This window comes from Larus michahellis, chromosome 4, assembly GCF_964199755.1.
Source record: "Larus michahellis chromosome 4, bLarMic1.1, whole genome shotgun sequence".
NCBI lineage: Eukaryota > Metazoa > Chordata > Aves > Charadriiformes > Laridae > Larus > Larus michahellis.
This window is the reverse complement of record NC_133899.1, coordinates 55180992-55202174: the sequence shown is the minus strand read 5'-3', so window position 1 is coordinate 55202174 and position 21183 is coordinate 55180992.

Sequence of the window (21183 nt, the reverse complement as noted above, 5' to 3'; positions counted from 1 at the left end):
TGCTTCAAGATGCCCCAGCACACCCTTCTCCCCTCGCCCCGCCGCAGGGTGCAGGCAGCGAGGGCATGGCGGGCTGTCTGCCCGCAGCCCTGCCTCCCAGCTGGCAGGGACAGCACGCCTGCAGTTCCTTCACAGGGCGGCAAAGACTCACACAAGGAGCAGGAGCAAGTACCAAATGCGTGCACGGCGTCCTGATAAAGCCTGGGAGACAAGATAAACCCTGGGAGCAGCGGTACCGCTGTCCTATAGCTCCTCACAGCTCTGCACTCCAACATCTCTCCTCACAGCCTGGGTTAAATTAGTGGCTGCCCTGGAGCTGTAAGCGGACTAACGCTACCTGAGAGCCCATCCATGAAGGAGTGAGGTCTTGGCAGGATGGGAAGGGCTGTAAAATGCAGGGCGACTAACAGGTAAAATAGTTACTTTGCCACTGGAGAAGCCAGCAGCACTTCAGCGCTTGTTTGGGCTTCTGCTTGGGCTCTCACACGCACACAAACCATCACGCCGTCCTGCTGGGAAACCCCATCCCTTGACAGTTGCCTGGATTAAACAGACAATGTCTCATTGCAGAAACAAACAGAGGAAAATGAGGCTTTATCCCTGGCCGTGATGCAGCTTGGCACATACCCTCCAATGGCTGCCTGGCCTCACCCAGCGCTTCTGTAAATGGGGGGTATAAAACCTGCCTTAAAGATGTGCTGAGGCTTAAATAATCCTCAATTACAGAGCACTGCTGACATCTCCAGAAGATGAAAGCCACTAAAATGGAAAATTCAACTATCAGTGGTAATACAAAGAACTTGGGGTCTAATGCACAGAAAACATGGACTGACTGATGGGGGTTGAAGTGGCCTCTGGAAAACGTCGTTGGCACAGGTTGCGACCCACAGCCTTTGTAGACAGTGGCAGCCCCTTCTTCGAGGGACAAGCTCCTCACTGGCTGCTGTGGAGGGGGGCCAGGCCAAGAGCCCCTTTTCTGCCAGGCTGGCGTCCCGGCTCAGGCTGAGTGATCCTGGATAATGCTGAAGAAATGGTTTGTTTACTCATTAAATGACTAAAGAGGTGGCCCCTATCTGCCTCTCTGCATGTCAGACGTTGCTCAGTGGAGCAGAGATGCAGCAGGCGAGCGGCTGCCGCTGTTAAGATGCAGTGGGCTACTGCCTGCCTTCAAGAAGAGGCCACAGGAGCCATGCGCACCAACCTGCTGGTCCTCTCCTGATCAGCTTCGCTCTCACAGTAGTGCTGGTTTTGCAGTAATCCCATAGGCAGGGCGCAGGGTGGTAAAACAGGCACTTGTAAGCGGATACCACACAGGAAAGTGTAAATTATGGCTTTTTCAGATGCATACTTATAGCTGCCCCACTGCATCTCACCTTTGCATTCATAACAATTAAAAAAATTTAAAAAATTAAAAAAAAATTTTTAAAAAAAAAAGATACCAGGCTCAGATGCATTTTTATCCATAGTAGCCACTCGCTACTGTACTGCACACACCACGTTGCAGGTCACCCTGTCTCAGCTTTCGCAGTCTCTTTAGCCATCTGACACACAAACAAGTTATTAGTTTAATATGTGACTGCATATGGAGGGAGCCTTGGTAACTGCCTATCGGTAGATGATGGGTAACCAGTACGGTGTCTTCAGTTGCAGGAGATGCGATTGAGCTGCCAGGGCACAGCTTGTGGTGAGGAACGTGGGCAGGAGGCCAGTGGTGGGCCAGTGTTGGAGCTGCATAATAGCCAAACTGTGGGCCCAGACCGTGGTTTACTGGTGTTCCCAGGCTGCTCAGCAGCTGCAGTGCACACCTGGGGCTGGGGCTCTGGCTCCCTCTCCTAGTGTTTCTGGTCAAATCAGAACTGGGAATTACAAATACGTTTTCAGGAGATTTCTAGCCCAATTTTTGCAAGCCCAGGGTGTTAATGTAGGCTTCAGGTGTTGTTCACAGAAACTCTGGAGCACTTCTCTGAACTGCAGCCTGCTTCTCTCACAATGCATGCCATACCGTTCACTGACAGCACAAGCCCACACGGCTGCAGCCGGGGACCCACTGGTTCTCTGCCTCCCCAGGCTTCCAGGAGGTCAGCCGGCAGCGGCCCAGGCGGACAAGCTCTGGGGCGGTCTGAGGGAAGCCAGCACTGCAACTGCCCACGCAGCTCTCTGTTGTCTAGGCACAGTTCCTCCCACGGAGTGTCAGCAGGCATCGTTTGCGAGAATTAAATACCTCCAGAGTAAAAGGTCCAGGTTGAGACCTCTCTGAGGAGGGCCAAACCAAGCGCCACTTGAACTTTTTTAAACCATAAAACGTAAGGACAGACAAAAATAAAAATCCAGGAAACTTCAGAAGATGTGGGAACAATCCTTACTTTAAATACAAGTGCAATTTTCTCTAACCTCAATGTCATGATTCAGCATTTCTAAAGTAAATAATTTACAATAACAAAAGCAAGAAACTAAGAGGTTCGTGTGGGATCAAGGTAAAAATGAATTTTGCAACGTGAGAGAGATGAAAGGTAGATTATCATGAAAACAGGACATCTTGATCTCACCACTAAGGAAAAGCTGAATGCTCCACCACAAAACCTACTCTGAGTCATTGTTTAATGAACCAAGCATTGCTCACAAAAACTCAGCTCCGAGCTCTTTTTTTTTTCAGATAATAAAAACAGTGCTGATATTTTTATATTGAGTTAATGGTCTTGAAGAAGAGCCACAAAATTGTACTTTGCTGTACAAACTCCTGCTGAAGAGGAGAAGTAAATCTGGAGGGTAGCAAAAAGATTCTGGATGCACTGTTTACTTAACCCCTCCGAACCTCTTCTTTCCCTCCCACACGAGCACCTAAACCCACTTGTGTGCTTGTTGGGAATTACGAGGTCTGTTCTCAGGGCTGTGGGGTTTTACAGTATGATTCAAAGAAAAGTAGAAATTGTCCTGCGCTCTCCTTGTGTCTGCCAGCTCTACTGACACCGAGGAGGAGGATGCCAACATAGCTTAAATCTCAGCAGACCTTTACAGAGTTGGCTCAGTGTTTCTATCCACATTTTACAGCTGGAGAAACACGTTCAAAGGCAGGACCTTGACAGTACCAGTGTGCTTCTACTGAACTGATTCAGCTGCCCCAGCGTTAGCAAGATGAGACCTGGCATAGGCAGGTCTCCTTTTCTGGCAGCAGAGTCCCAAAGACTGCTGAAGGCCCCCCTGTCTACAGCCATCTCCCAGCAGTGCTAACGTTGCTGCTCCAGTATTAGCAAGAAGGGAATTCTATGAAAATTTTGTCCGGATGGGGTAAAGCTTAAGCGATTTGCCCACGACCAGCATACAGGTTAGTATCAGAACCAGGAAAGGTAGCTAAATCTCTGGCTCCTTACAGTTAAGGATGTGTGTAGACAATTGGGCTGGGAGCTTGTCATCACCTCTTATGAGGAAAGTGAAAGGGGGAGGCCTCTTGGAGAGCATTAGTGCTTTTATTGCAGAGAGATATTACAAAAGATTGCACAGTGGAACATGTTCCAGAATCAGGAGGGAACTCAACCCTAAATCTTTTGATTCCTTTTGCAGCTGGAAACATGTCACAGCAGGATCCTCTGCAGGTCCTAGTGCTGGAAAACAATGGAGATAAACCGTACAAGAAGGTTTTTCTCAACTAAAACCAGCACTTTTTTTTTTTTCTGATGTGAAATTGTTTTCACACCAGGCCTCTCCCTGACACCAGGAGAAGGACTGCGACAGGCTGAGGGATGAGTGGATGTGGCAGGTGACGTGAAGGTGGAATTCAGCAGTCGATTGGAGAGATGTTGATCTAAATTATACTTCACTCTACCACTGTGTGACCCTTTTCCTTACCCTTTGACTGGGCTTTCTGAGTGCTTCCGACACAGATTTCCATACTTGGACCGCAATATTTCAGATACCTGCAACTGTAAAACTCAGTGAGGAACAGCCTGAGAGTTTGACTCCCTCACCTTGAACCTCCTTGGATGTGGCCAGGGCGTAGCCAGCCACTGATGTGTGAAAGCCAGCATTTGCTTGCTCACTCATTTGCTTTCAACCGCCACCCCCCATAGCCATTGAAATGTTGCTTTTGGCAAGAACTGGGGCACAGGGGAGGGACAATTACCACGAGTAGTCATTGTTTGCAGAATGTTTTTCTTAATGCCTTAGAAAAAAAAGAAAAGGGTCAGGTTGAAAGGTCAGCCGACCTCTTTGTTTTCTTTGGAATGAGAGATTCAAACCCTTCAGAAAATGTTTTATTAGCTCTTCTGAATTTCACTTTCCGCAGAGGTTTTCTCTCCAGGCAATGTTTAGAGGCACCAGCAAGGAGTGCCCATGCTCATCAAGCTGAAGGTGATTTAAGGAGAAGAACAAAATCTGCGCCTTGGCTAATGGAAAGCAATTCTTTGCTTCAAATTTTGTTATGAAAGAAGAAAACCCAGTTGATTGCTAAGGAAGAAGGAGCTTGGGGAGTGAGCAAAAGGGCTGCGGAATCAGTTTTACCTTAGCCCTAGTCAGCATTAACTGGAAGAGTCCTCTCTTTGACCCAACCATCAGCTCCTCACGCTCGGAGCGTTTGCTGTCCCATGCATAGATAACCAATGCTTACAGGACAAGTCCACACAAGTCGCATTCGGCATTTGGGCCTCTGTGGAGGGGGGTGGGCTGGCGAGGGCGCAGCGGGGTCCGAGGACTGGGGGGCTGGCACTGAGCTGAGCAGGGCTCTGGGGGGCTCAGGCTACACCCGCGTGACCCCCTTTCTCCCTGTGGAAAAAACAAAGAAAATGAGATTCCTCTCCTTTGTGAAGGGCTTTCAAACCTGATGACAAAAGACAGTATTCAGAGCTGGAAACTATTATTGTTTTTCTTTGGGGGCATTCAGTCCGGGACAGGTTGGGGATTCAGCAGTAAATGAGGATAAGAAATGCCATTTATTCGAGCATATATGTGAAATAAAAGACTTCTTTCCCTTCATTTCAGTAACTTTAGTGACCACCGTATATTTAGCAAAGTGTGTTTTCGAAGCAGTCCAGGTAGTTCCATTCACGGTAATGGCACTAAGAAAGACTGATTTCTTCCTCTTTTTCATTTCCAGGGTTGCAGTCTTTGAGATGTAAAATACATGGGCTCCAAAGAGAGATGTTCCTGCAGTTACGGCCATCAAAACGGTATGGGGGCCCCCCAGGGATGGAGCTCAGCCCCCAGTTTTCTCACCGTGTATGAATGAGAAGAAGGTAGTTTAGCACACAGCCTCCCTTCTTCAGCAGACACTGAAGAAGCTTGAGTTTTTCATTCATACTTCTCCAAATGCTGCGCAGCGGGAGTAGGTATCACTTCCCCCTCCACCTATACTCTAGCACACAAGTGCCAAGCCCACCTGATGTTGCTAACATGTTTATAGCTTATTGTGGGGATGTGGGCTGCAAACAGGCATGTCTGTGCATGGCAATGAGCAGACCCATGTCAGAGATCCAAGAAGCAGGTCTGAATAAACCAGTACAACACCAGGTGAAGAAAGTAGCTCAGCTCTTGGAAGCAGGACAGCCATGTCAGCAGAGCATCTATTCACGCTGGAGGTAGCCCAGCTGATAAACCTGCTACCTGAAGTTGCTGCAGCGTTCATCTAGCATGGCTGCTGGGCTTCCAAACTCCAAGGTGATGGTTCTTCTGGTTTAGGAGAGAGCTCAGGGGCTGCTGCACCACAGTCCATGAAGAAACGCAGACACCGTTTCTGTCGATGTGAGAACTGGGGGGATGACTTTTACCAGCTGTCCACAGTCCCTTCCTATTTACACCTCCTTCATTAGTGTGTCTGAGTGACAACTTTTATCCAGCTTGTGAAGAGGCTGGCTTAGCAGTAGCTCCCCACAGGTGTCAGCCATTAGGAGGGCCCTCAGTGCCCTCAGTGCAAGCGATTAGGAGGGCTTTCCTTCCTCAGCAGACCTCTGGATTCAAGCCCCAGCTCAGAAGACAAGCCCAGATAAAGCTTTTCTTTATGGAAACAAATCTTGCTCCCCCGCCCAAAACAGCACTGCCCCGCAGCATGGCCTGGCTGTCCCCTTTCCAGTGCCACCAAGCCCCGTTCCACCCAAGGAGACCAGTCTGTGGTGGAGAGGACAGGGATGGTGCACGCTTGTCCTCTGTGGTTTCACCCAGACAGGCGTTCTGGTCGACTGCCTCAGTTTGGGATGGCAATTTGATCCTGCGGAATATAAATCTATGGATTACAAACCAGAGCAGCGTAAATTGTGGAGATAGGCACCCGACGTGAATACGAGCTACAAAAACAGAGTCCTGACCCTCTCCTCAGGCAGGGGAACCAACGCCCTGGCAGCTCCGCGAGCGCTCCGGCTCTGTTACCTAATCTCCAGCTGTGGGCTCCGCGCCGTGCCAAGTCTCCTTTGGCTCTGTCTAGTAATAATCGTTTCTGGAGTCCCGCCAGGGCCTCCTGCCAGTTCCAGTCACACTCTGCTAATGCGAGAGGCAGAGTTTATTAATTCATCGCCAAGGCCCATTGTCTGGGACACTGCCTGGCTGTTTATTTACTCCAATATGGTCTGTATTTACTCAGACAGAGCAAGCGAGGGGACTTTGTTTAACTTTGCAAGACCTTCTGCTGGAGGAGACATGTGACCTTATGCAGAACTTCAGATAAATGTTCAGAGCTCGGGAAGGACCTTTTTTTTTTTTAAGTGTGGCCTCAAATAACACCGGTAGCCAGTATTGACAAACTGTAGCAAAGTGTAATAAAGGAAAGGAAAACATAATAGAGTTCTCATTTGAAATACATTTGTGAGTGTTTTGAAGATAAAAGGAGAAAAACAAGCGCCTACCCCAGGACTGAGGCCACGAGATAGGGGTTTGCAGCGAAGGGAAAGGGCTTTGCCTAGAGAAAGGGACAAGTCAAGACATGTTAACCTGAGGCCGCCCTCCCCTTTCCACCGACCTCCAGCAGCTTGCGGCTGCGATGGGAGGTGGGAAGAGGCTTCTGCAGCGGGCACATAATGTCACCTGATGGCAGCACGCTGGCTGTGGTATGAAAGAGCGCACCAGGAGACCAGTTGTAAAGCCCAGTCGAGCTTTGCCCATCAGGAGAGGGGTTTTCTTCCGGGCAATGCTGCTGTCCGGTACAACCCTTGGTGTGCGTTTTGGTTGGAGTCAAGGTGACTTCTGCTAATGCAATTGAAGCTTAAACATTACGTTTTCTTCAGCGCTAAAACCTATTTAGAGAACTCCTGCCTTCTCGTCCTTGCTCTCACCTTTGCGCTGTTCTCAGTTGCACCTTCATTTGTTGTGAAATTGTGCTGTAGACTGAATCTTTGCAAGGATCTCAGTATAGGAAAGAAGAAAACTTCCAAACAGCAACAAACTTTTTCCCCATAACAGGACATTTGCGGTCCTGGCTAAAGCACCTTCATGCACATGTATATTGGGTAAGCTCGGTCCAGAGAAAGGCTACTGTATCATTTTAATTCTACTGATTTATTTAATGTGGTTAAAACTGTGCATGTATGTACGTGTGTATACAAACATACACTACTTACATGCACGTGTGTATTTATGGAGACGATCCCCCTGGGAGTGGGGGTAGGGAAAAACACAGCAATCTGAACAGTGCATGCTCTTGTCTGGCTTGTTTTAAGTCAGATCCTCAATGCTATTGTAACATGGTTTTGTATTTAATTTCCTGTGTTTGTAACTCAAGCCAACTTCCAGTGTTGCTTGTGTGAGTGTTTGTTTGGGTTTCTCTGAGGGCCTTTCTTTTGTTGGAAAGTGTGAGGATTTTAACATAGCTGTTAACACCGCACTAAAAAGCCTGATCTTGTTTTCATTGGGGCAACTGCTAAAACACCCTTCTGTTCACAGTGGGCGTGGCGCTGGTTCCTGAGTCCAGCATCGGCATCTCCGCACGCTGGCCCTAAGTCTGTCTGGGGACACCATCCAGCCAACACCCGGGGGGAGGTTTTGCTCCTACTTTGCACCAATGTGAAAGACCTGTACGTCTTCAGGGCAGCAGCAAGCCAGGCTGGGACTGACAGAGCAGGTGGATTTAGTTCCTGCAGCTCCAGAAGTTTTCTTACCTTTGCTGGACATGCCCCCACCTCTGCAGGGAGGGGAGCAGGACACGCTGCACTGGCCACCCCCTGCCACTGCTTCATGTGTTCCTGCAAACCAACTCAATGTGCCCAGTTGTCAAGCCAGCGCGTCAAAGCCTCTGTGCTTTCCTCTTTGGCCTGTCCAGCGAGGTGTCTCTGAGCATGGACAAGGACACCGCCTCCTCCCCGACGCCTCCAGCCAGCCCCCAGCCTGCGCGCACCCTGTATGCAGGGACAACCGACCTCACAGCATGGATGGCTCCAGCCGCGGGACACCGCGCTTGCCAGGGGGTGCATGGGGGCAGTGTCTGTGGCTGCCAGCTGACCACCGCGATGGCTTGGCTTCGGGTGACGGGCTGGCTTGGTCCCGTTGCCCTGCCATACCACAAGCGGCAGAGCTGGTCTGCAGCACGGCCGCCCCTTCAGCCTGCTGCCAGCGGGGCTGCTTCCACACCCCGCTCCCTCCCCGGGTCTGTGGCTCCCACCCGGCCTCCTCCACAAGCCAAAGCTGCCTCTCCAAATATGCACAGTGGCTGATACCACTTGTTTGTTTACTGGGGAATTTTTGCAATGGAGTGTGAAGAGAGGGATATAACTTTCAGGGTACCAGGCGTGGGGTAGTGCCAAAACAGTGGAGGGGAGGTGATGGGTGGGTTTGTGTCTCCGTGCAGAACACGACACATTGCCTCCCACTCGTTTTCCTTTTCAATGGGAACCAGCAGCCTCCATGGTGGAAGGGGGAAGGTGCAGGAGAAGTCTGGGACGTTGTGGTCTCCTGACTTGTGTTGTGTGGAGCACGATATACTTACTGTCCTTTGAGCGGCCTTCTCGCACAACACCTAGAAGTGAGAGGGTCGGTTCCTTGGGAGGTGGACACCTGGGCTTGGCAGAGTCCAGCGTTTCCCTGCCATACCCCACCATCACCGTTGCTCCTCTCGAGCACTCGCAGTAACACCTGCTGGCTCAATCAGAAGAAGAGTGGCCTGGTGCTATCAGTGAAGGGTCCCCATATATATTTTCCATACCAGCCCATTTCAGTCCAGATTACTGAATTTTCCATTCTTTCAGGGCCTGGGGCTGGTATTCCCCAGTGGTTTATTTGGAGTAGCCTGCGAATCCTAGAGGATGTGTAATCTTATGTTGACCATTGGGCCTCATTTGTGTATTTTATTAGTTAATTTTTAAACACTGACCTAGAGCTCTGGATCCATTTTAAAATAGTCCAAATTATAAATAAACAGACTGCCTAGCATGGGCTTGGAACAATAAATCAGGAGAAAAACAATTAAATACAACAGAAAAAAATTGGTCTTGAGAGAAAACAGACACTGAAAGAAGAAAAGGCACACCAACATATATTCTAGAGGGAGAAGCAGGAATAGTACCAGACTGAAAGAAAAAGAAAGAAAGGTAAAGAAACTTCACATGCTTTAAAAAAAAAAGAAAAAAGAAGGATTGTATTCAGGCAATAAATAACGTAGCATTAGCACGAACATCTCTGTTAGGCTTAATTACAACAGATTCATCTTAATGAAAAATCAATCCTCTAAGCAGCTTTTAATATCCACCTTTGCATCTTGTACCTGCTGAGCCCGAGTGTAACACGAAGAGCCTGTACACGTATCACATTAAAGATTACAGGCAGCTGAGCTTCACCCTCCCTGCCAGGGTGGTGGAGGCAGCCCCACAGTGGGGGTGGAAGGCGACCTGGGGAGCAAGGGGAGCTGGGGCAGCCATGGAGGGGAGCAGGGTGGCCCACCACCCTCCCCTGCGAGTAGCCCAGGATGTTTGCTGCAGATAGGGGAGGGTCAAAGCAAGGGTGGCTTTTCACATGGCCAGCTGATCTTTATTACCTCCAAGGTTGGGGACACAGGCAACAGTATGTTGTTCTCACTTCAGGAAACATGTTCAGCAGTGCAGTGGGGGACAGCTGTTTGTTTCCACTGTGGCCCATTGACTCATGGACCTGAAATGTCATACCTACACGTAGTCTGTTTGTTCTGGTATCATCTCTCTGGCAGCAGCCAACATTTCTTTTTCCAGAAGATGCAAGAAATCTTCTGCAGTAATCTATCCTGGGGAAAACTGCTTCTCTGTTGCCAATAGCAAGAGTTTGATTTATGTTTTTCATATCACATCTCTTTTTTAATTTAACATTGAAAGTCAATATTCTTGCACAGAACCATCTAGCATCGTTTAGTCACACTTGGACACAGTGATGTGGCAGTGAGTCCCACTGATTAATTACACACTGCATCTGAAAAGGAAAGGCAGCGCTTAGATGGCCCAGCATACCACTGCACCAGCAGCAGAGTGCTGGGAATGGACTGGCACCACAGCACCAAGGGGAGCGAAGTCACCACCATCCCTCCTGAGACACATACACTCGCAATGTCAAGACACAAGCATTTTGCTAGGCCAGTTGGGTCAGAAAGCACAGGGCATCCCTCATGTCCCCACCAGGACTGGTATTTTCAAAGCATCCATCAAGCTCCTTGTAAAAGAGCAGAGAGGACCACTTCTCCTCTTGAGCAACGCGTGCTTGGCGTACGCTGCTGCTGCTGCAGTAAGACCAGAAGGGAGCCTGGTGGCTGTATTGGTCCATAATCCACTAAATTTATGAATACTGTGATTTAAATGGGCTACAGCACTGTGCCTTCTTCAGTTTTCCATCCCTTCCCCTCTCACAGGCAGAAAAGCTGACACATCCAGCTGCGCTAAGGTCCAAGGATGAATCCAACTCTGGAGAGACCCACAGCAGGTCTGGCACACCCTGCCCGAAAGCTCCAGGCTTGCATCAGGGAATGGTCTAAATCTTCACAGGGCATGCACTGGGTTCAGCACATAACATGCAGACTTTCCCCAGGACTCTAAAGCAAGTAATCCTTCCCCTCAATAGCACAATATGTAGACCTTGGCGAGAGTAGTGAGCATCACCGGCATTTCCCCACCTTGGCTCCTCTGCACTGCAGAACAAGCTCCGAGCTTTGCTTAGGAAGAAGGAGGGGGTCCAGGACCCTTTTCCAGCAGTTCACAGCTTATCCTATGAATCACAGAGCCTTTCTGTATGCTGGTCCCACATATACACATGCTCTGAAGCATGTTCCTCTCTTCCTGACTCATTTTGCTAACCGTCCTGTGTGGCCTGGTGGGTTTACCTGGCCCAGACTCATCTCCATGCTTTCCACCAGCAGCACCTCCGAGCCTTCCCTCTGCAGTCAGGGGTTTCCCCGGCTTCCTGCGAAGGAGCAATGTGCTTCTCCCATCTTTGGCGAAGCAAACCAACATCCCACAGTGTTTCCAGCTGTAAGAAGGGCCATTTCAGGGAGACACACACTGTTGTGTTAGATCACACCTGAAAGGGATGTGAAGCAATCAAGGCCAGCAAACAGAGGGGTTTGCCCATATCCCAGGCACTCCATGAGACAACAGCTCCCCCTCCACCCACCCCACTGCAAGCAGGGGAATTCCCAGTGGGACAAAGACAGATGTCTCCAGGTCGCCAGCACTTCATCATTTGTAAAACACTTTGGGATCCCTCCTGCATTTCAGTGAGCTGCATGGTATATAGCCGGCTTTCCCAAATGTTTAACCAACAGAACTGATAGGAGCAAACATCCAAAGATTTGCTGACGTGATGCCTGCAGTTGTGAGGCTACCAAAGCACTTGGCAGGCTGAAAGGCAAAAGAAAGGGAGAAACTGTGCGTACAGTGTATTCGTGGTTGCTTCCTTCTGGGAAGCAGTGACCTGCCTGTCCCAGCGCAGTGCAGCATCTTGGAGCAGAATATCCCAAAGCGTGAACAGCAACGATTTGCATCAAGGAATGCTCTCCCTCAGGGATATTTATGTCTGACCAGATATCCCTGAACCCCACCGTACGATGCATTTAGCACATTAAATAATTACAAAGGGAGGCTTGAATCAAATGTTTTCAGACACCAGAGGTATGCCTACTCTGCAACATAAAGACATGACCAAAGACTTTGTAGCTGCGCAAGAGCTAGCTTTAATTACCTAGCGCAGGTACTGATAATGTAGCAGAGATTAGCTGCTCAAATATTTAGTTTTCTCAGGCCAGTTTTCCATCCTAGGCCGAGTCTCACATGGTTACAGGTAGACTGTTAGTTCTGGCAGACCCCGCCTAAACAAGCTTACTCCACCATCTTCCTCAGCCTTTCACTTCTCTATCAATGATTGGAAGCTGGCACACTGTGGGAACAGGTACAAAGCAATCCAAAAGTCCCACCATGCCACCAAGCTCTTCCCATTGTCCCTTTTTTTCCTGAGTATACTTCATATGAACCTTGGATGAAGTCTCATGAAAGGCAACCACGGGCAGGCTGCCCTTTCCATCCTTGGCCTTGTGGATAATTTGATGTCTCTGCCTCCAGCGTGACGCATCTGGTGCCTTCCATGGGTTCTGCACTCATGGCCAGCATGTTGTTTGCAGATGTAGGTGCAGGCTAAGGGGCTGTGGACCCAGCACTGTCTGGCCGAATGAATTGCCAAAGCAGCTCTTGCACAAGGACCAGGGCGTTGTGGGCAGCAAAGGCAGAAGGTGCAGATCTGCAGTGGCACAGTTGGTCAGGAAAAATCTGCTGCTTCAGCATTCACAGACCAAACCAAAGTAATAAATAACTACTATAAAAGGTTGAGCTGGGGACTCCAAGTACCTGTAACACGATAATGTTTGGAAACGAGCAGCCTCTGGAAGCACTGAGTAAACAGGTCAGGAGGTTCGGTGACTTCATGTATTGGAGAGACTAAAAATTACACATTACAGAATGAGGAGGAGCCAGATACCGCGCCTTGCTAACAACCAACTGAAGGCCAACATGGCAGCGCAAGCTTCACGCGAGTAGGCATTCAACACCAGGCTTTTCACAGTGGCCTCTGAGCACCTGCTGTTGCTTTGTTATCTTCTTAGAGGAAAGGATCGGGGCGTATTTTTCTGTATCTCCAGCCACCTTTGCTGAGGATCCAACTGCCTCAGTTTTCTTGCACAGGCAGCGAGAAGCAGTTATTTGCTGGGTCAGCTTTAGATCCCTGGCTTCTCTGTGATTCTCTCACTGGGCTACTTCTATTCTCAAAGAGCCTTCTAAATAACATATACAGTTTCAAGCCAAAAGGGAATTATGCTGTCCAGGCAGCTGTGGTTTATTTGTGTCAAGGTGGGGGCACTAATGTGTATTTGGCCATTCGGAATCACAATTCTTTCAACGTCTTCTAAATCTCAGCTTCATCATTCCTACAGAAACAGTGTCTGGTAACTATTCCAACAGCTTAACTATTCAATTGCTGGAATCGGTTTCCTCTTTCCCTGCCTTTGTGTATGCTTTTTTTTCCTCCCAACAGGTTAAAAAAAAAAAAAGGCATGCATGCAATTTCCCCCTCACCCAGGATCAATATGACAAAACTTGTCATTTTCATGCAGTAAAGAACTTTGACGTTGAAAAGTTGGGTGCAAGATTATTTCTTTGAAGAGTTGATGTTTCTATGCTGCTATCATTTCTCCAACTAATATTTCCTTCTGTTCTCTAAATTTTCTTTCCTTAAAGCTTTCATTTTGTGGCCCTGCCAAGCTGTCTATATTTTCTTAAATTCTCATTTCCTCTGGCACACGTTTCTTGCTTATAGTTACAGTAACTAAAAAAAAAAAAGGAGAGAAAAAAAAGATTTTGCACTGAGCCCAATTTCCAGTCTGTAATCTTCTTTTTTAATATTGCTTTACTACCCTCTTTATTCTCATGTTTCTGCTTGCTGCAAATTTACCTGCTAGGTTTGGAAACTATTAATTCTCTCCATTTTCAGAACTGTTCAAATGTTCAGAAAGAACTAAAAAAGCAGCATCCTGGTCTGATGCCTTTTATACGTTTCTGTTTGCTGTGCAAGGGCTTAATTTGTGCTTTGTTCTTGCTGGTTACTCAGGGTGTCGCATCTCTTCCCTCTTACACCTCGCTCTGTTTTTCACACCACCAGCGTTTTTGTGTTACTCTGTCTCTTAACTTCCTTCCCCCCTCCCCAATGTAAGTGTGTGTGTGTCTGCGTGTGTGTCTCATCAACACTTAAAGCTAATTTCTGCAACAGATGCCAAGCTTTCTGGGAGATCCGATCACCACCTAGCTCAGTGCTGAATTAGGTATTCTATGCATCAGCTTAAATAGCAAGATATTTTGGGACTCAAGATTTTTTGGGGCTAAATGACTATTCCCTGCTTATGCAGGAAATGGCAGAAAAACATTATTGGAGAAAAAAGCAATGAAAGTAGCACTCCTTTCTTATGCAGCGTTAACACCATGAATGAGGTGAATGACCGAAGATTTAATTTATAATAGTACTAGGAGCAGCAATTTCCCCCAAAACGCTTTCTGAAGTATTCTGAATCTTCACAATACTATGAAGAAATAAGTATTTTTCAGCCATTATTTACAGAAATAAAGTGAGTCATCAAGATGTTATTGCCCAGACTTCCAAAACAACGGGATCATACTTTGTGCATTGAACTCTCCATGTGCTTATTATCATAATTGCAGACTTAATCACAATAAGGATACACACACGTACACGGGAGGCATAGTCAGAGACACCCCCAGTTCCCTGAAAACGCTGCACCTGTGCCAGTGGCGGAGCTGGGAAGGACCTTGGCACCCAGCTCTCCCAGGCCTCACAGAAGACCTGCGCTGCCTTCACTAATGCAATGTGCAGCCAGGACTTGTGGAAGACTTTGCTAGTATCAGTCTCTTTCAGCATGCAGGGAAAAATAGTGGCAAGACGATGTTATTTTCCTAGGAGAAGTAAGAGGAGGAAGGTAGCAAAAGCAGCTGCACCAAACGAAGATTGCCTGTGACAGAGCCGAGAGAAGAGAAGGACACCCTTTAAGGGAAGCAGGGAGATGAGCATTAGGACGAGAAACAGGAGATCATAATTTTTACACTTTGTCTAAAATTGCAACTCTCCCCTTCCTTTAAACATTAAAAAAGTCTGGCATCCACCACATGCTCCCTTCGGAGCAGCTTTCTCTCCCTGGTGCTGTACTGGGAGGCAAAGAGCAGGTGGCAAGAGACGGCCCCAGTCAAAATGAGACCTGGCTGCCCCTTTGGAGCCAAAGCGAGCAAGGAACACCCCTTTGCTCCTGGTGTCTTTTGGACATACATCACAGCAACTGAAACTTCAGAGCTGCTGGCTTTCAGCGATTGCGTTTTCACTCCCGGTGGGAGGAGTGGTGCTCATAAAGCCTGCTCCAGGCTTGTTTACTTTATATCGGAAAGACCTGCTCCTGTTAGGAAAGGTCTCCCCACCAGCCATCTCAAGTATTTCCAGTAAGCTTTTCTGATCAAGAAATATTAAAAAACAGGTCCAAAAGCCAGACGTAAATCAAACTGTTCTACCTAAAAGCAAAGGACATTCCTTTTCGTCTCCATTTTATTATCTTTTGCTCTGGTGATGGAGGAGCTGGTTGTTTTCAATTTTACATGTACTTATCATCTTGCTGACATGGACTGTTGCAGAGGGAAGGAGATGTTGAGCTCCCAGCTGGGAATTACTTAGCAATAGCATCTCCTTTTGGAGACAAAGCAGGAAGTCCCTTTAGGGTTGGGTTAGAAAAAAGTGGTGAAGCATAAAGAGAAGGCAAACATGGACAGCAAAGACCCCCAAGGTGAATCCTCCTTGGCTACAAGCCCACAACACAAAGCTGTGCTCCGGTGAAATCTATTACTTTATGAGCATAGTACCTTTTAATGTTTCTGAGTCAAACACCCTTAAGCCATTTTCCTCTAACTTCGTGATTTTTCTGTACACATTCAGTGCACTGCAAAGGAAGGCAAAAATCCCAGTATGTAAGAGAATTGTGAGGGCACTTACAAGCAGATCTTGGGAGACACCACTGGGAGCTGAGGTGCACTCTCCTGGGCAGAAACGCTTTGGTGGCTCTTGCAGGAAGAGCTACAGTGACTACGCAGAGCTCCTCCTGAGAAGACCAGGTTTCTGGTATACTGAGATCTTGATGGGGAGTGAAAGCTTTTGATAACTCTATAGGAACTTGGCGTCCGTGCGCTTTTCTCTCTCTCTCTGGATAAAGTCTTGGCAGCCACTCCCAGTCTATTTTAAACAAAGCCAGTGATTTCTGGAGAGATGGAAAACACATGAAGGGCACAATGAAAAACAAGCAGAAAACCTGACTGCAGGACAGAGGGAAACAAGAGTGATAAAGAACACTGCTTCCTCCTCCGGCAGGCAGGAAGGCAGGCAGGGCAAAGCCCCCTTCACTGCACACCACCACGCCAGGGCTTCTCAATAGGCTGCTGTCACGGGTCCTGCTCAAAACTCAGAGCTTTTCCCAGTGGGCTCCCCTCCCCTTTGCTGGTGACCCCACGCTGCACGTCCCTTGTGCTGAGCACCCAGAAGCTGCTGGCGGCAGGAGGTGGCAATTGTGGCAGAAAAAGGGAGCAGGAGACACAAACAGCAACGCAAAGGCCAGGTCCATTACAAAAACTCTGGTACCCAAAACAAAAATAAGTTATCTATGAAAAACGTAATTATGGTCAAAGCCATACATCCGACCTAGGGCCAAGAAAGAGTTGTTTATAACTGTCAGTACACAGGGAGATGAACCTGTAATTTATGTGTGCTGAAACATTATAATTTCTGATCCAGAAGCCTCCTTTCCTGTTGAAAAGCTTGGTAACTAAACCTTGGTAACTTGGATCATGTGGGATATCCATGCAAATCCTTTTACTGAGCCCAGTTTAAAACATTACGTATGTGTACAGTGCAACCAGTGGGACATGTCTTGGCTCAGTGACCTGCCCTGGGCTGCGTCCCTCCTGTCCCTGACATGAAGTGCTCCCAGGTTCCTCCCCACACTACCTAGTGTCCAAGATAGGTAGCCTCAATTCAACCCAGGCTTGTGCTGCCTAAAGCTCCCTGCCCTTGGGACAAGCAGTGCGGACAAAAGACCGTATGTTTTTTTCTGCCCCACGTCCCCTGCAGGAGGGCAGGCGGGGAGCTGCAGGTGGCAAGGCCACCAGGCTGACCCCAGGGCTGGCCAGCACATCCTCCAAGACTCACCTCCCCTCCTCTGGGGGCACCAGGGAACTCCAACAGGCCAATAAAACAGACAAGTGACTAGTATGTCCTCACATCCATCTTCAGGTCCTGGCTACACAATCCATATGATCAACTGCCTCCGTTGCTTCCCATACGCGCAGATTGCTATTATGTTCTGGGTAGTCTCTGTTTGCACTGTAACCTCTGTGGGACAGGGAGGCTATCTTTGCTTTGTTTTGGAAGGCACCCAACTTGCTCTCAAGCATTCAACAAGCAGTCAAGAAATGATTCAGATGGAGAAACAGAAACATAACTTGCCTGGGCTTGACAGCATTTCTTTATCAGTTCTCTGTTCAAATCAACTTAAGCTGGCAATGACCAAAAGTAGCGACTGTCTGGAGGGTGTTTGGTAGCTCCCAAAAGCTGTTGCTGTTTTGTTACTTTGGTGCAATTTTTTTCAGGAGATGTCCACAATACAAAAAAAACCTGTATCACATCTGCTACTGGTTGGTATCCTTAGAAGCCATCCCAAAAGACAGATCAAGGACTGAATAAGCATGAAAACTTTGGAGACAGGATTAGATGAAGGATAAGATATATTAGGTTTGGCAACACTGTAACCTACCACAAATTTAAAAATTGTGAGTCAGACTCGAAAAAAACCCAAACAAACAAAACCTACACAAAAAAATCAAGACTAGAAAATGCTTTAAAAAAATCCTTTTTCTTCTTTGTCCTGCCTTTCCTTTTCCAATTCTACCTGCCCACTCCTAGGGTCCCTGTCAGTTTACTAACATTGCCAACACTCCAAAATGTCTTGCAAGTGAGACAGCTTTGTTGAAAGTTGAACATCAGAAATCTTCCTGCTATTCTTGGCTCTGTGAGCAGATTGTGGTCTAGTGGTTACAAGCATCATGGCCAGCTGAAACACACCCATGTTTGGGTCATCTGCAAGACATGAACCATGGATGTCTGGTTGCAAGAGCATGAATTTCCAACCTTAGGGCTAACGAATAAGATGCTAACACAGAAGTAGGAACAAGGTCAAATTGCTTCACGAACTTCTCTTGCAGAAGGGTGACAACAAGGGTTGTAGAAGGTCCTAATTTGGGATTTCCTTTTAAAAGGCTGTGTAGCAAGTAGCTGAGACGTAGTTCTGTGAATTAGAGAGCTGGGCACCAGTCCAAGCTTTGCTCAAAGTGTTCTCGAGTCTCCTAGCTGTGAAGTGGACCGTTAACCCTCCAAAGCCTTAATACAGGGCTCAGCATGCTGACAGACACCTCGGTCAGCATAGGTACTGTAATTGAAACTACGGATGACAAGCCTCTGCCTAGGCCAACCTCTTGTAATAATTTTTTCCCCCCTGAACTGTCAAGAGGTAAAAATTGTATCATCATGGGAATTCCTGCAGCAAGGGACAAAACCACATTCTTTATGACAGCTGACAACATTGAGGTAAGACAAGGAGGTTCGTGCTTGAGCCATCTGTACTGTTTACCTGAAGATAAACAGAAGTCTCTGAACTTTCCACTGAGATTCCCACTCACCATTAGATTTTTAAAAATAGTACCAAAAAGGTAGGGCACCTTTCCTTATGTGTTTTAAGGGCACAGATTCTAAGATGAGCAAGTGATGACCCATTTTTAAACCCACTTAGGGCATGCTTTTACTCTGTATAGAGCACACATTCCTCTACCTCCTCTGGTAAACGTACAGAAAAGTGTTGAACCTTTCAGTACAGCCAATTAATCACTAGTTGGCAAGATGAAGAAGTGCTCTGGACAAGTACCAACTCAAAAAAAAATGAGACATTAGAAACTGTATCTTATCGCAGACAAAGAAGTGCAGTGCACAGAAGTAATGTCCCATTATAGAACTGCGTCTATTCTGAGATTAACAAAATGCACTACCCTATTTTACACAGTCATGAGCAAGTAGAAGCACAAAGACAAAGGGAAGTTAACATCCTAACTTTGAACTCTGCAACACCCAACTTTTGGGTGCCTAGCCACTCCATCACCTCCACCACCCTGAACCAGGCACCCGAGCTGCCCCTCAGGCAACATAAGAAGCAGTAGATGTCCATGAGTGGAGGCCACTCAGGCTGGTGTCCTCAGTAGGGAGACAGATGGGAGGGTCACTGAGGCACAAAGGAAATAAGGAGAATTTATTCACTCTGACGAAGTGCCAAATCGGTTGTCTGACTCTAAGCACCTTTAACTAAAGATCACAATGCAGTGAGATATTAGGAATTGCAAGCCACATCTACCACGTCAAGGAGAGACCTGCTGTAGATGTGGGCTGTGGTGAACCCCCCCCAGCAAGGGAGACTCCCCCAAGGCAACTTCACGGGCGGTTGGTGCAAAGCCAGGTGCTCTGTTTTGGTTCTTCTTTTCCAAAGGGGCAAATGAACTACTGCAGTGGGAGTGAGGACGCCTTTGTTCCTGTGGGTGAGGCTACCTGCAGGAAAAGTGCCTAGTTCTGGTGGAGGCATAAAGACCACATAATGTCAACTCCAAATAACAGCTTACATCATTAAACATTTCTTTTTCTGATAAATCCCTGATTGATTAAGTATTTGCTCATGTTTGGGCACAACTCGAGGCAGTGTTTGGTTTCCCCAGTTATCTGCTCCCAGGAAGCATGACTCACGATTGTACAGGGAAGGAAATGAAGGGAAATGCCTTACTACATCCGACTTTGCGGCAACGAATGTCATGTTGTTGTTACTAGTGTAACCCCAGGCAGGGATATTGCCATGCAGGGGCACAGCTGTGGCTGCCAGACCAGTGGTAGTTGGAGTGGAGCCAGGTTGCTGCTCCCAGGTGAGCTGCTCCCAGGACATACGTGCCGAACCATACTGCTGGAGCTTTGGCCCCAAATCCCACAGGCTGCCAGCCCTGCTGGGGGAGCCAGTGCCAGCAGGCAGGGGTGCTGGGAACCTCCAAAACCTGAAAAATATCTTGTTTTCCATTTTCGGCCCCCCACTGAAATCTTTGTTGGTCACAGGCAAAAAGGGTATGAGGGCAGCAGTGAAAGGGCTGGGTGGCGACACTGACCAAGCCGTGCTGTGCCGTGCCGTGCCGCACCACGCTGGCTCCAGGGATATAGGCTTGCAGTGAGGGGGAAGGCTGATCTTTCCCCAAAAGCCAGTTGCAAGTACACTGAAGTCGGCAGGAGCTTTTGCGAAGGAGTTCAGTGAGCTCTGGGGTGCATAAGTTATAGAAATGACTTTGGTAAGGTTTCCTTGCAAAGTGACACAAGGACATACAACTAGGGTATTGGAATATAATTAAGAGAGAAAGAAGTTAGGATGGATATAGGGGAAAACCTTTTGTCAGTGAGATTTATTAGTAGGTACGGCAGTCTCCCAAGGGAAATAGTGGAAAGGCATTCACTTGGGATATTTAACATTAGACTAATGAAAGTGCCAGGAAATATTCCACGGGGAGCGTGCTTGCACTGACAGGCAAAATGAGCTCTGCAACCCCGTCCTGCCGGAGGAGGGCTGTGTGCGAGCACCGAGGAGACCGAGCGAGCTGTCTGACAGCTGCAGAGCCATGCGCTTCCCTGCATGAAGGCGAGCGGTGCGAGGAGGGCCAGCAAGCTGCCGCCCCAGCACTGGACAAGATGGGCAAGGTCGCAGGGGAGACCTGTCGAGAGGACACTGAAATCAGCATCTCAGCACCTTCTTGCCAAACGATGAAAAGGAACGGGGAGCACAGCAGGTGACCGCGGGTGAGGCAGGGGGTCAGAGCAACGGGCTGGTCTTCCAGGGCTGTCCTGCCTCCAGCAGCACCTGCTGAGACCTGGCCAGGAGAGCAGCAGCCCCTCATGGAGAAATGCACCTTGGTCCCCACATACTCTTCAGCTGGCCATGCTTGCAGAGAAATAAACCCGGCTCCAGCTTGGCAGCCTGTTTCAACAGCCAACAAAAGAAGTTGTCCCACACTGTGAGTTGTTAACAGTGTTCCTGCCCCTTTCCCTCGTGTTCCCAAGCCTGTCGCTGCTCACCCTGCTTCCTACGGGTTGGTGGTCTTAGGAGGA